Source organism: Martes martes (assembly GCF_963455335.1).
Source record: "Martes martes genome assembly, chromosome: 9".
In the NCBI taxonomy this organism is placed as follows: Eukaryota; Metazoa; Chordata; class Mammalia; order Carnivora; family Mustelidae; genus Martes; species Martes martes.
Genome location: NC_137896.1, coordinates 114179653 through 114196693, shown reverse-complemented (window position 1 = coordinate 114196693; position 17041 = coordinate 114179653).

The window sequence follows — 17041 nt, the reverse complement described above, 5'->3', positions numbered from 1 at the left end:
CCAGATTTAGGATCCACTTTCCTCTGTGCCTGTTTCCTAAAGAGGACCGTTAAAAAGATTCTAGAGTCATCATCTAGAGATTGGAAAGCAGCATGTCTGGAGAGAGACCTGGGAATCCAAATTCTTAACTAGCTTCTTAACACCCTCCACGGCCCCCCTCCTGAAGTCCCCTGAAGCCAGCAGCCGAGGTTGGTCCAGAGAAGGCAGAAATAGGAGGTTGTGAGTCCAGGAGGGACCACAGGGAGCGCTGTTTCTCAGATTTGCCTCTTTGGGATAAGCCCCGCCCCACCGCCCTCGTTAGCATCCATGTGCTGTCTGGAAGGTGTCCAGTGCCCACGTCAGCTCTGCTGCTTCTCAGCTAGCTCTGTATATCTGGAGACTGCCACTGCGGCATCTACATTACAAAGGATGTGGCTGCTCCTTCCTCTCCACCTGGAGATTTTTGGCTGTGGGTAGCTTTGTGAAGTCTGAGTCCAGGAGGAGGCTTAGCACATGGGTTTTCCCATTTACAGCAGTTTGGGTTGAAGACGGATTTGAAAAGGAGACTGGAATTAACAGCTTAAGAGAGCAATCTGTTCACAAATGTCCTCATTTTCCATGAGTACCGTGGACTTTCCACATCTGTCAGGGGTCATTCAGGCTTCTCCACCTCCCAGTACTGCTCAGGGTTCTACCGAACTAGTCATTGTGCTTTGAAAAATGTGTGCATGCCTGTTGTGCCCATCAAGCCCAGACCTCAAGCTCAGGACTATCACAGAGTAGCTCACTGGGATGCCTGCCCAGTGACCCCACGTGCCCCCCATGAATGCAGCCTCTCACATGGCTCACAGGCCAGCCTGCCCCCAACCAGCAGCCGCCCTTTTTCTTTCCATCCAGCTAACCCCATTCTCATTCTACCCTAGCCTCTGATTCCAACTCTTCTCCCAGTCAGGAAAACCACCAAGGTGCCCCACCAGTGCTGCAAGGCCAGTGAGGCACCCCGAGCTTACGTGGCCAATACCTGCTCTCACATGTGTCCATTTTCTCCCAGATAGAGTCCAGTTCTCCTAGGACCAGGGCTCAGCTCTGTTTCTGTCCTTGGGGATTCAAGTCTTGGGCTCGTCCCCGAGAGTGAGGGTGCTGGTTTGCCACGCCCTTCACCTCAGCCATCTTCCACCTGCCAGACACCTGCATGCTGCCTAGTGGCCATAGTCCTCTGCCTGTCCACACGGATGCCCAACTTCCCTCCGGGCAAATCTCCCTGCCCTGCCTCCCAGAGATAGAGCTAGACCTGTCTGGGCCTCTTCCCCCTTTTGCTGCTGGCTCCTCCTCCACACCAGCCTCTAGCCTCCAGGTCTCTGACAAGGGGCTGAGGGATGGCACTGAGTCCCAGACACACAGGGAGGGGTAATAAAGCCTCAGGATAGCACACCTCCACCTAAGTCATGGGGATGTGTGTGCCCCACACTGAAGCATCTCAGAAACCTAAATTTCAGTGGGGATGTCTTGATCCTATTTGCGTTGTTCCCATGGGCTGGCTCTGCACTACCAAAGGGGGTTGCGTTAATTAATTCATTAAGGTTCATCAAGAAGCAGACAGCAAGATGGGATTAGAAATGGAAGAGCAGCATGCAGGGAGGGAGCATGAGAAGGTAAGAATGCAGGACTGATACTTAGGGAAGGAGAAAGGCAAGAGAGGAGGGCTAGCTCGAGAGAGTTTCAGACTGCAGAGAAGTCAGTGGGGAGTCCTCATCCCAGTTTCACTGGCAGCAGAGAGCTACAGCTCACCTGATTGGGCCAGCCTTAGGAAACCCACCACGAGCTGGTCACTGACAAGGAGGGGCCTGCAGGAAACATGAGCTGCAGTGGTAGGGGGCCTACAGGGCAGTGGCTGTGGCCTTCAACGGATTATGTTCCAGGCAGGAGACGTGACCATGCCATTTGCATGGCAGCGATCAACCTGGGCCTCCATGAAGCATCGGGAACTGGGAGATTTGGACTCCTCAAACACTTCACTAGTAACCGCCTACTATCCACATTTCAACTTAAGAAAGCAGAGCATTTCAGAAGGCAGTCGGGGGCTGCAGACCTGGAGCCAGCTCCAGAAGAAGGCTGAAGGATTTCAAGATCCGCTGTTTCCCCACTTTTGGAATTTGGTTTCTCTCCTGCCTATTTGCCTGTGGTGATTAGAAAAGAAAGACCTGAGAAGAAAAAGGAACTTGGCAGTTACCTTGGAAGAAGCTGAAGAAACCCATTCCACTTCGTAGTCAGCCTTCAGTGCAGGGGACATCGAGGACTAGAGGAAGTGATGCTGTCTAAGAGAAGAAAGCAGGCTGGACTCTAAGGTCCACAGGAAGGAAGACCAGGGACCTCTGAGCAGGCAGCTAGAATCCAGAAAGCAGCCCTGGGGCCTAAAAGGGCTGTGATGTTTCTTGGGAGGCAGTGGGCACAGCAGGGAAATAGAGACCAGGTAAGAGCTCATACATTACATCAGACTTTACCCAGTCTGTCAACTAGACCCAGTGGCCCCAGACACTTGACCCAAGGCTTACAGGGCCTCACCTACAGCAACCAACCGCAGAGCACAAAGGCCAACACAAAGATTGCATACCTCTGACTCAGAAGCAAATTCCTCCTCCCACTCGTTCCTCCCCAAACCTATCCCCAGGCAGAAAAAGGAATTTCCTAATTAAGATTTCCAGACTGATAATCTTCACCAAGTTCACGGAGGACCTGCCTTTCTCTGTTTTTAACTTCAAAATTGATTGAGTTTTGTTAAGATTTGATACATACAAAAGTGTTGGATGTATGTGTATGCCTATAAAACACATACTCATGAGCCCACTATCCAGCCTAAGACCTGCAACATTAAAAGCAGGACATATCTTTTGCTCTATCATAAAGCAATTTTATAATTGCTCTTATTAAATATCAATCACATATATGTAAAGAGTGACTATAAAGAAAAAGTGATATAACTAACATCTCTGGGCCCAACACTGCTGTCAGAAAAAGACCTTTGGGGTCCCTTGTGTGCCTCCCCCTAACTCTGTTCATGATGATTTGCTACCATTTGGAGATGTAATTCTTAGAACATGTCCCAGGTGAAAGTGTTCAGGATTTAGAACATTTAGAACGTTCTTAATACTTTATATTTCAGGGGCACCTGGGTGGCTCAGTGGGTTAAAGCCTCTGCCTTTGGCTCAGGTCATGATCCCAGGATCCTGGGATCAAGCCCCGCGTTGGGCTCTCTGCTTGGCAGGGAACCTGCTTCCCTCTCTCTCTGCCTGCCTCTCTGCCTACTTGTGATCCCTGTCTGTCAAATAAATAAAAATCTTAAAAAAAAATACTTTATATTTCATAGGATAAAATCTACTTAAAGTTGAAAATATTTATTAAATTCAGGCTTCTTTTCTCCAATGTTACTAGTTTGGGTCAAGAGAGGTAGAGAAAGAGAGGTAAAACAACTTGCCTCAGATCCATATTTTGTGGAAGTCAGGGGCCATCTTGTATTTTTCAGTGTGTCTTTAGGGCAGTAGACTCTCCATACACATTTGCTCCTCTTCCTCAGGAGCTTATTGTTACATCAGAATCTTCTCTCACTCCCACTTCTCAACCTTTTCATTTCTTTGGGTTCTTTCACATCTGCATTTAGATATTCTCAATCCTCTCCCATCTTTAAACAAAACAAAACAAACCTCCTGGGTATTTGAAGTCCACATCCCTCTGGTTCTCTCCATCCCGTCCTGACCAATGATCTTGAGAGACACTCATTGCCTCTACACTTACTTCCCACCAGTTCCACAGCCCAAGGTAACCTGGCTTCTGTTCCTCTTCCTCCCCTCGTCCTGACCCTACAAAACTCTTCACAAATTACCTCCTTCTTGCTGAACTCAGAAGACATCTGTGAGTCTTTACTGCACCTCTCAGCAGCATGAGGCACCGTCAACTACCCCCTCCTGGAAGCTCTCTCTTCCCGTAGTTCCAAATCACTCCACTGTCAGTTGTTTGTCTGACCCTTTGTTGCGGCTTTTCAGTGTTTTCTATGGGACTCACTGCCTCTGTTTGACTCCAATGGTTGATGTTCCTGGAGACACTCTTTTCTCTGGAATTTCTTCTCATTCTTTATATTCTCACCAGTGAGCATCGAGGTCCTTCTCTATCAGTGGATGCTTGGTTTATTCCCCACGTAACTGAAATTGACTTCACACCACTTGAGTTTCCAGGAACAGCCAGGGCAGCCACAGGATCCAGAGTCCACTTGCCACCACTGGTGGTGCAAATGTGTTGCAAAGTATTGTGAAGTGGTGGTCTCAGGATGTAACTGAGTTATAGCCATTCAGTGGGATTATTATTAATAATAGAAGATTAAGCAAGAGATCTAATATTTATTGGGTGATTATTATATAACAGGCATCATGCTAAATGCTTTGCATGTACCATCATCTCATTTAACTCTCAACAACCATATGGGGTGGATGCTGTTATTCCTGTAAGAGGGAATGGAAGCTTGAAGAATTGGAGTATTCCTCACAAGATGCCAGAGTTATTCAGAGGAGGAGCTGGGACTGTATCCAGGAGTTTGACCACAGAGCCTACACTCTTTCCACCACACTACTGACTCAGTTTCTTTTTCAGTCTTGAGTTCTTATTTCTCTCTACCAATGATACCCACTAAAATATTAGTCACTCAAGGGCAAGGCTATTAATCTCTTTTGTTTACTACTATCGCCCTATGCTGGGCTCAGAACAGAGACATTCAAAATTGAACATTCAACTTTTTCCAACCTCTGTCAAATACATCTTTTGCCTGTTTTCCTGTTGGGTTAACTTTTTCTTACTGGTTTTAAGAAGGCTATTGTTTTTTTGTTTAGTTTTGTTTTCATTCTCAAAAAAAAAAAAAGATTATTGGTGTTTTGTTGCATTTCAAATGTTATCCTTTAATTGTGTTATATATATGGAAATAAGTTCTTCCAGTTTATGTTTTGTCTCTTCGTTTTATGATTTTTTTGTGTACAGAGATTCCTAAAATTAATATCATTATATTTCAGTCCTTTACTGTTGTTAAGGATTTTGTATGTCTTTTTAAAAAAGTCTTTCCTACCCCAAAGTCATATAGATACTAAGTTACTCTCTAAGGTACTCTTCTGCTCTAAATTTGCCCTTCACATTTAAACAACAGTCTATCTAGAATTGATATTTATGTATGATGTGATATGGAGATCCAACTTCATTTTCTTCCATATGGATAGCTAATTGTCCCAGCCATTTACTGAATGCTTTATCCTTTGCCTATTGATCTGCAACACAATTTCTATCATATATGAAGTTTCCATAAATGTAAGGATCTCTTCCTGGGATCCCTAAATGTCTTGGCTTGTTCATCTATCACTTGCCAATATCAAACGTATTAATTAGTATATCTTGTAATAAATGTCTCTATCTAGTTCTACTTCAATGATGTCTTGGCTATTTATTACCCTTTCCCAAGAAAAAGGCTCTTTCTGGCCCTTTCTTCCATATAAATTTTAAGAATCAACTTGCTAAGTTGTATGAAAAATCCCACCGATATTTCCATAATCTCATTTGATGTGTTTTTCTGTGATTTTTGTGAAAATTTCAAACATACAGAAAGAATAGTGCAATGGCCACCTGTATAATCACCACCTAGATTCAATAATTAATACATGCCAAATTTGCTTTACTTATATATGAATGTATTTATAGAGATTATTTTCATTTCTATATATTTGAAAATAATAGGCATTATGACATTTCACTCTTAAAGATTTTGGTGTTAATTTGCTAAAAATATGAGTCCCCTCCTCCATAACTAGAATGTCAGTATCACACCTGAGAAAATTAGCAATTCCCTATAACCATCTCATATTCTGTCCATATTTAAATTTCCACAATTGCCCAACAATGTCTTTTAAAAACTAGTGTTTTTTGGTACCAGGATCCAATCAAGGCACATACATCATATTTGATTATTATGTCTCTTAAGTCTCTTCTATTCTAGAACAGTCCCCTCGCTATTTTTTTTTTTCAAAACATCCACCTGTTTTAACTATCAGGTTAGTTGTCCCATAGACTGTCCTACATCCTGGATATGCCTGATAATTTCTGGAGAGTGTTATTTAATTTTTTCCTCTATATCCTATGTTTTCTATAAATGGGAAATTAGTCTTGAGAGTATGGTTAAGTTCAGATTCAATACTTTTGGCACAAATACATCATAGTTATTGTTGGGTACTTTATACTACATCATGAGTCACATCATGATTCACTGTCCCACCATTACTGAGGCTGAGTTTGTTCCCTGGTAAAAGAGTGACTGCCAGACCTCTCCATTGTAAAAATGTGTTTCCCTTTGTAATTAGTAAATAAACTCTGGCATGATACCTTGGGATTGTGTAAATATCCTTTCCCAAACAACTTTCACCTATTATATCCACTGAGGATCTTTGAGTGAATCAATTATCTCACTGGAATACAAAAATTATTTCACTCAAATACAACATGATTAACAAGCTTGTTGAGGTTTTTTGCTTTGTTTGAGAAGTGAATCCATAAATCAACTCAGGGAAAACTGACATGTTTACAACATGAAATCTCCTTGTGCAGGAATATGGCATATGTCACCATGCACTTAGATTGTTTTAAAAATACTTTCATTAAATGTCCTAAAAAATAACTGTGGCATCATCCATAATAGCAGAACTTGAAAATAAATAAAAAATTAATTAAATATTAAAAATATTTTAATATCAAATATTAAAACAAAAAATGGAACTAGTGTTGCTATCACTTAGGTAATTATGTACAAGGTCCTAGGAGCTCTGTGCCTAAACTCTGGCATGGGGGAGAGGAGACAAAGACCAATCAACATACATATTTTCTGTTATTTCACAAAGGCTGAAATTTGAAAGTATAACAATATCAAATGTTGGTAATGTGTGGGCAAATGGGATTTCATAGACTCCTGGTGAGAGATTAAATTTGTTCTACTATCTTGGAAAATATTCATCATTTTTTATTCAAATTGAAGATATGCCCAACCTATGACTGAGCAGTTTTACTCTTAATGATATGCCCTACAGGAGTACTAGAAATACTGGCACATGTGAGCCATGTGCTTTACAAAAAAGAGACACAAACCAAATGTCCACCAACAATTGTATATCCAATGTTATGCTCTATAACAATGAAAATAACACTCTATGGCAAAAGAGGCTGGACCAAAAAGTGCATACTTGTAGATTTCTTTTCATAAAGTTCATAACCAGACAAAATTATAGTATGATATTTAAGGACGCATACCTTAGTAGTAAAACCAATAGGAAAAACAAGGGAGTGATGACTATTAAAGTTAATAATTATCTTTAGGGGAAAGAGAGGAGTTTATGATCAAGGAAGGGCCCAGGAAACCTTCTGAGGTTCTTCCAATTTTCTATTTCTTGACCCCAAAACAGTCTTTAAAAATTAACATGATAAGTTAAAATCTAGAATCACATTCATTTTTGAGGGGAGAGGCAGGGACATGGACAAAAGGGAAAAGGACATGGGAAACTGCAGTGTATTGGTAATGCTCTAGGTCTCAAACTGAGTGATGGGTTCATGGCTGTTGAGTTTGTTAATATGCTTTATAATTTACATACATGTTACACAGATTTTTCCATGTATCAAACATTTTATAAAAAATAAACATCATTACAGATTATTTTAAATGTTTAAAAGGAAATTGATAAAGATTCAGCTTATCTTGTCTCATTTGTGTTCAGATCTTATCTCTTCTTTCTTTGTAGAAGCTTGGCAAGTTATATTTTATGATGCCCATGGGACTGCTGGTTATGTCCATTATTTTTAATGAAGCAGAGCTTAATGTGCACAGCCAGAAGCTTTAGCTAATTTCAAATACAGTAGGAAGCAGCCACTTCCAAAGCTGATTTAAGACATCAAACATGTGGGAAAGTTTATTGTCACTATCAACAACTCTCTCATTTAGTTCTGTCCCAGACTATATCAGACCATCAAGAAAAATATACAAAAATCACATTTGCTCAGTTCCTCTGAGATTTTATCTTACTTAGCTGTGTTAACCTGTGGTCCACTGGAGCAAGCAAAAATGCATGTTCCCAACTGCTACTTCTTGTATAACTACTAGTAATGCATCAATACTACTGCTCCCACTCAAATGCCACCTTCACGTGACGTATAGCCCCTGATATTGAGGAAAATACATTTTCTACTTTATCATGCCCACTTATTGATGTTAGAGCATCTCTCCAAATAACATAGCTACAATGTGTAAGTTTCTTAGAGAGGTTATGTAGCCTACCTGTTTTTATAAATTGCCCCCATGGTAGCAATTTATAAACAGTGATTGATTGCTTGATCTTATGCCTTTCTCAGAGAGGCTAAAGGTAACAAGTAAAGAAAGTATTAGGGAAAGATGTCCAAGACAGGAAAATCTGAGAAAATTCAGGTAAAGTTATAGAGGGAATGGAAACTCACCAAATTTGGGGTGTTGCTAAGTACATGGCAATGGGAAAGAAAAAAAGCCAGCTTCAAGGTATCAAAAATAATAATAATATTAATGGTAAAGAAAATATCCTAGATGTTTCCAGAGTGAGAGGAAAAAGAAAATAAACAGGTCATCAAGAGGGAACAAAAATTTAAATGATAATAGGTTATCACATCAGCAACATTAAGTGTTAACAGACAACAAAGCAATGTACATAAAGTTCTGAGGGAAAAAGATTTCTAATCTTGAATTCTATAACCAAGCAAATACAAAGTGAGCAATCTCTAGTTGGTGGAGCCAGAAACAAAAAGGTTAATATGTAATTGATAGAGAAACTTTAAAAAAAAGAGTGATATAAATACTTAAGATGGGAAGTGAAATATAAATTCTCAACTATCATAACAGAAAACTAGTGGAAAATGTCTTATCATTTACAGATAATAAGTAAAGGTTGAATCATTGAGAGATACAGAAGTAACCAGCAGAAGAAATTGCTAAAATAATTGGTTGCCTCTGGGGTCCTGTGGATGGGAAGGGGCTTAGCATGGGGACTGTCATTTGTGACCATCAGCATGTAAAATCTAATAACATTTAAGTTTTTTTTTCTGTAAAAATTCTATTCTCACTAGAAATAAGAATATAAGTAAAAACAATAATAAAATACTATTTTTACTTATCAAGTTGGCAAAGGTTTCTTGAATAATACTTAATATTGGCAAAGATGTGCAAGAGAGAACATTTTCATAGAGGGCTGATAGGATACAAGCTTACGAGGAGGCAATTTGATAAAATGTGTCAAAAAGTGTCTAAAATATGCAAAATTTTGAGCACCAGTTCCCTTCTAATAATTGATTTTGCTACATTGCAATAGCAATCAAGATTGTATTTTTTTACAAGGATAGTCACTAAAGGTCTGTATTTAATAATAAAATACCAAAAACAACTTTAGTGTTCAACAATAGAGGCTTGTCCAAATAAATAATGATGCATTTATATGATGAAATACTATATAGCCAATAAAAATTAGGTAATAGGAAAATATTTAGTGACATGGAAAAATATTCACAACCTATTAACTGAAAACAATAACTATGGATAAAATGATATAATATCTTTGATTTGCTTTAACAATGATTTAGGAGAGGGAGACATGGAGGAGGGTTTAGATAAAATAAGATGGACCCTGGGTTGAAAATTACGGAAGTGAAGTAACTGGGAAATGGAGATCATTATACTATTCAGACTGTTTTTGCATATGTTGAAAATTCTCCACAATAAAGTTCTTTTTAAACTATATGTAATGCATTTAAATATGGAAATTAAACATAAAAAATAACTGATACACATTAAAAAGAATGGTTATATATCTGGCCACTTTTATAATCATTTGCTTGCTTCTATTTTTTAAATGATCTGCATTAAATGCAAATTACTTTTATACTAAGAACTTCCAAAATTCTAATATAAACTACAGCCTATTTCTGAGTTCTCTAGTCTCTGCTATTTCTCTATATTTCTACCATATTCTAATATCACACCATGTTCACTATTTTGCTTTATAGTAGCATTCTACTTTTTTCAATAAGCAGAAACTACATATGAAGCATCACAATTATTTTTTGTTTTACATTAGAAAACACTCACCCATAAACTGAATTATGGGTCTTGCTTTAGAACACAATGACAATTTATGGCTGAATTCTCAGAATGTCCATCTTTTAGTCAGTGCTTCTTCTCACTTGGAGAGGAGTTCAATTGCTTTGTATTAGAATCTCCTCAAAGTTTTTTTAAAAGACACTATTGCCCAGACTCAAAGGTTCTGATTTAATTGGTCTGAGATAGAACTCAAGCACTAGACACTTTTTTTTTTCAGTGTTCCAAGATTCATTGTCCATGCACCATACCCAGTGCTCCATGCAATATGTGCCCCAATGCGTAGGCATGACTGTGAGTCACTGTCTTAGTCCCTACTTTGGACAGTGACTCTCGACTTTGGCTACACATTTAAGTCACTAAAAGAGATGTAAAAAACACTGGTGTCTGGAGCCCACTCCACCAAGATTCTCATTTAATTGGTCTGGGCTGTGGCCTGGGCTTTGGAATTTTTCTCTCTACCCACACTTCCCCACCCAATATAAATATCATTTATCTACTCACTAATGTCTGAGATTTACTTTGCTAAAAATTTGCTTCTGGTAAATAGTAACACCTCATTAAGAAAATATGCATTAAGGGGCATCTAGATGACTTAGTGGGTTGAGCCTCCAACTCTTGGTTTCAGCTCAGGTTGTAATCTCAGGGTCATGAGATCAAGCCCCACATCTGGCTTCATGCTCAGTGTAGAGTCTGATTGGGATTCTCTATCTCCCCTCCCCTTCCCGCACTCACATTCCCTCTATAATACGATAAATAAAATTTTTAAAAATAGGCACTAAGACTTGTAATTCTTAGACAGTTGTGGGTTTTTTTTAAGATTTTATTTATTTCTTTGTCAGAGAGAGAGAGAGCACAAGAAGAGGGAGCCACAGGCAGAGGGAGAAACAGGCTCCCCGCTGAGCAAGGAGCCTCATGCAGGACCCAGGGACCCTGGGATCATGACCTGAGCAGAAAGTAGACACTTAGCTGACTGAGCTCCCCAGGCATCCCTCTTGGACAGTTTAGTGAGAATAAAAATATGTTTCATCTGTCTTTTGCATGAACATTCTGAAAAATTTCATATATGGGGAAAGAGAAAGAGAGCTATATATTACAGATATAACCACCAAAGAAATAGCTATTTCAAGCATATACATATGATAGCTTATATTATAGATCATATATATATATATATATCATATCATAGAAGCTACCATATGTAGCATATAAGCTATTATATATACTCCTCTATATTCACATATACAGAGAGAGAAATATATTAGAGAATATATATATATGAATTTGGAGGGATATATATATATGGAGAGAGAGGGAGAGAGGTGGGGGGGCATAAGAGAGAAAAACTAAGGTATAAAACAAATTTTCCCTGCTTAAAAAGTAGAAGATGACACACAATGACAAATACTATATAATTTCATTTATATGAAGTATCTAGAGCAGTCAAAATCATAGCAACAGAAAGTAGCATGGTGACTGCCAAGGACTGGAAGGAGGGGAAATGAGGATTTATTATTGCTTAATGGGCCCAGAGTTTCAGTTTTGCAAGATGTGAAGAGTTCTGGGGTTGGAAGGTAGTAATGTTTGTACAACAATGCAAATGTATTCAATAACACTGAACTACATACTTAAAAATGATTCAGATAGTAAACTTTGTGAAGGTAGGAGGTGCACAGATTTACTTTGGGGGAGAAATGGATTGCAGGTGCTACAGAGGGAAGGGAGCCCTGGTCATGGAAAGAGGAGAAGGAGAAAGAGAGAAAGAGAGAGGGAGGAGCACACAGGGGATTGTATAAGGAAAATACCTCCCCAAAGCCATTGACTGGGGAAACAAGAATGGTTGATTTTTGTATTTTGTTTTGTTTTTTCTACAACCAGTGGGGCTCAAAGACTGGAATTTTAGAGGTCTGAGACATGGCCAGTGTAGAGCCCTGAGGGTGTAGTGTGTTCCAATGAAGAAGTAAAGCAGAGTCTGAGAGCAGCCAGCACAATCTGAGAATCCCCTGGGATGCACTGAGAGAGATGGTTCCCACTTCTTGGAACACATCTGGGAGACATGGCATTGCCTCTCTAAGGAAAAAAGAGTTGGCTGGCATCATTTCCTCCCCCCACCCCTTAGCATAAACTAACTTCAGTAAGCAGCACAGCACAAATAGTGGTAGCCTAAACCACTTACACCAAGCCCCACCCCTCTGAACTAAGCAGGTGCTGCTCCTCTTGGACAAGTATGCCTGAGAACAAGAGCAGTGGTACCCTCCCTCAGAAGACCAGTACAAATCCCAGCAGGCACCACAGCCCCTGACTATAAAGTTCTGCAAAGCAATAGCTCTAGTGGAAAGAGCTTCAGGTCTCTTTCAAAAAGCAGACCAGAGCATACCTAGTTAAAACTCACCACACTCTGGCCCTTGCCACTGCAGGCAAGGAAAAACTCTGCAGAGAACTGACCTGAGGGAAAAAGAAGCCAAAACACAGCAGCAAAGTGTAGCCAGCATACAGCAGAGACACTTCCTGAAGTTCCAGTCACTGGACAGTATATGAACTCTGTTTCATAAAGCCATTACTCTCAGGAGCAGAAGCTATAACAGGCTTTCCTAACGCAAAGAAGACAGACCCAGACAAAATGCCAAGATGGAGGAATGCATCCCAAAAGAAAGAACAAGGAAAAGTCATGGCCAGGGATCTAATAGAAACAGATATAAGTAAAATGTGTGATTCAGAATTTAAAGGAAAAATCATAAGGTTATTAGCTGGGATTGAGAAAAGTGTAGAGACACCAGGGAGTCCCTTCCTACAGTGATAAATTCCTAGAATCCAGTCACACCGAAGTGAAAAATGTAATAACTGAGATTTGAAACAAACAGACATAATGACAACAAGGATGGAAGAAGCAGAGGAATGAACAAGTAATACAGAAGATAAAGTTATGGAAAATAATGAAGCTGAAAAGAGAGGGAAAGAAAAATATTAGATTACAAATGTAGACTTAGGGAACTCAGTGGCTCCATAAAACATAGTAATATTTGTATCATAGGAGTCCCAAAGAAGAAGAAAGGGAAAAGGGGGCAGAAGGTTTATTTGAGGAAATTATAGCTTAAAACTTCCTTAATCTGAGGAAGGAAACAGACATCCACATCTAAGAGGCAAAGAGAACTCCCATCAAAATCAACAAAAGGAGGTCAAAACCAAGACATATCATATGTAGTTAAATTTGCAAAATATAAAGAAAAATTACTAAAAGCAGCAAGACAAAAGAAGTCCCTAACTCACAAGGGAAGACAAATGAGGTCAGCAGCAGATGTCTCCACAGAAACTTAGCAGGCCAGAAGAGATGGCCTGATATATTCAATGTGCTAAATAGGAAAAATGTGCAGCCAAGAATATTCTATCCAGCAAGGCTATCATTCAGAATACAAAGAGAGATAACGTGTTTCCCAGACAAACAAAAACTAAAGGAGTTCATGACTAAACCAGCCCTTCAAGAAATATTAAAGGGGACTGTTTGAATGGGGAAGAAAGACCAAAACTGACAAGGACTAGAAAGGTACAGAAACAAACTCCAGAAACAATAACAGAACAAGTAATAAAATGGCACTAAATTTGTATCTAACAGTAATTACTCTAAATGTAAATTGATTAAATGCTCCAATCTAAAGATATAGGGTATCAGAATGGATTTTAAAAAAAGACCCATCTATATGCTGCCTACATGAGACACATTTAGACCTAAAGACACCTGTATATTGAAATTGAGGGGATGAAGGAATATTTATCATGCAAATGGATGTCAAAAGAAAGCCAGAGTAACAATATTTATATCATACAAACTAGATTTTAAACCAAAGACTGTAATAAGAGATAAAGAAGGGCACTACATCATATTAAGGGGTCTATCCAACAAGATCAATTATTGTAAATATTCATGCCCCCAATTTGAGAGCACTCAAATATATAAAACAATAATAAACTTAAAGGACCTCATTGATAATAAACAATAAGAATAGGGGACTTTTAACACCTGACTTACAGCAATAAACAAATTATCTCAGCAGAATATCAACAAGAAAACAATGGCTTTGACCAGATGGACTTAACAGATATATTCAGAACATTTCATCCCAAAGCAGCAGAGTACATATTTTTTTCAAGTGCACATGAAACATTCTCCAGAACAGATTACATACTAGGTAGAAAATCAGGTCTCAAAAGTTCAAAAAGATTGAGATCATACCATGCGTATTCTCCAACTACAAGAAAATTTTCAGAAAGACCATAAATACATGGAGCTTAAAGAACATCTTACTATGGAATGAATGGGTTAACCAGGAAACTAAAGAAGCAATAAAAAAAAAAATACATGAAAATGAAAATACAGTGGTCCAAAACATTCAGGATGTAGCAAAAATGGTCCTAAGAGGGAAGAATATACCAATGCAGATCTACCTCAAAAAGCAAAAAAAATCTCAAATAGGGGCACCTAGGTGGCTCAGTTGCTTAAGTATCCAACTCTTGATTTCAGCTCAGGTCATGATCTCAGGATTGTGAGACTGACCCCCATGTCAGGCTCCACACTGGGATAGAGCCTTCTTGAGATTCTCTCTCTCCCTCTGCCTCTCCTCTCCTCTTTCTCTCTCCCTCATGCTTTAAAAAAAATTTAAGTACATAACCTTACACTTGAAGGAGCTAGAAAAAGAACAGCAAATGGAGCTCAAAGCAAGTGGAAGAAGGGAAATAATCAAGATTAGAGAAGAAATAAATGATATAGAACAAAAACCCCGGTAGAACAGATCAATGAAACCAGGAGCTGGTTCTTTGAAAGAATTAATAAAATTGATAAACCCCTAGCCAGAGTTATGAAAAAGAAAGGGAAAGGACCGAAATAAATAAAATAATGAATAAGAAAAAAGAGATCACAACCAACAGCACAGAAATACAAATAATTGTAAGAGAACATTATGGTGGGGAGGGGGAGATGAACCATGAGAGACTGTGGACTCTGAGAAACAGACTGAGAGAAGGGGAGTGGGGGGTTAGGTGAGCATGGTTGTGGGTATTAAGGAGAACATGTATTGCTTGGAGAACTGGGTGGGAGGCATAAACAATGAATCTTGGAACACCGAAAAAATAAAATAAAACTTAAATTGAAAAAAAGAGAATATTATGGCAAATTAGATGCCAAAAAATTGGGCAATCCAGAAGAAATGTATAAATTTTTAAAAACATATAAACTACCAAAATTGAAACAGGAAGAAAGAGAAAACTTGAACAGACTGAAAACCAGCAAAGAAATTAAATCCATAATCAAAAATCTCCCAACAAACAAGTCTAGGGCCAGATGGCTTCACAGGGGAATTCTACCAAACATTTAAAGAAAAGTTAGTACCTATTCTTCTCAAACTATTCCAAAAAGTAGAAATGGAAGGAAAACTTCCAAACTCATTCTACAAGGCCATCATTACACTGATTCCAAAACCAGACAAAGATCCACTAAAAAAGAGAACTATAAGCCAATATCCCTGAAGAACATGGATACAAAAATTCTCAACAAAATACTAGCAAATTAAATCCAAGAGTACATAAAAAGATTCATTCACCATGATCAAGTATGGTTTATTCGTGGGCTGCAAGGGTGGTTCAATATTTGCGAATCAATCAGTGTAATACACCACATTAATAAAAGAAAGGATAAGAATCATATGATCTTCTCAATGGATGCAGAGAAAGATTTGACAAAGTACAGCATTCATTCTTGATAAAAACCCACAATAAGAAGGGATAGAGGGAACATAGTTCAGTATTGTAAAGGCCATATATTAAACACCCACAACAAATTTCATCCTCAGTGGAGAAAAACAGAGTTTTTCCTCTACAGTCAAGAACAAGACAGGGATGTCTACTTTCACCACTATTATTTAACATAATGCTAGAAGTCCAAGTCTCAGCAATCAGACAACAAGAAAGAAATAAAAGGCATCCAAATCCACAAGGAAGAAGTAAAACTTTCACTATTTGTAGGCAACATAATACTCTATGTAGAAAACATAAAAGACTCCACCAAAAAGGTGTTAGAACTGATACACAAAATCAGTAAAGTGGCAGGATAGAAAATCAAAATACAGAAATCTGTGGCATTTCTATACACCAATAACAAAGCAGCAGATAGAGAAATCAAGGAATCAATCCCATTTACAATTGCTCCAAAAACCATAAGACACCTGGGAATAAACCTAACCAAAGAGGTAAAAGATCTGTACTCTGAAAACTATAGAACTTATGAAAGAAATTGATGACACAAAGAAATGAGAACACATTCCATGCTCATGGGCTGGAAGAAAAAATATTGTAAAATGTCTGTATTACCCAAAACAATCTACACATTTAATGCAATCCCTATCAAAATATCACCAGCATTTTTCACAGAACTAGAACAAACAATAGTAAAATTTGTATGGACCACGAGAGACCCCAAATAGCCAAAGCAATCTTGAAAAAGAAAAAACAAAGCTGAAGGCATCAAAATTCCAGACCTCAAGTTATATTACTAGGCTGTAGTGATCAAGACAGTATGGTACTGACACAGAAAACAGACATAGCTCAATGGAACAGAATAGAAAACCCAGAAATGGACCCACAACTATATAGTCAACTCATCTTCAAAAACATAGGAAAGAATATCCAATGGAAAAAAGACAGTCTCTTTAACAAATGGTTTTGGGAAAACTGAACAGCACCATGTAGGAGCATGAAATTCTACTGTTCTCTTACACCACACACAAAAATAAACTCAAAATGGATAAAATACCTACATCAAAATTGTAGAGGAGAACACAGGCAGTAACCTCTTTGACATTGGCCATAGCAACTTCTTACTAGACATGTCTCTTG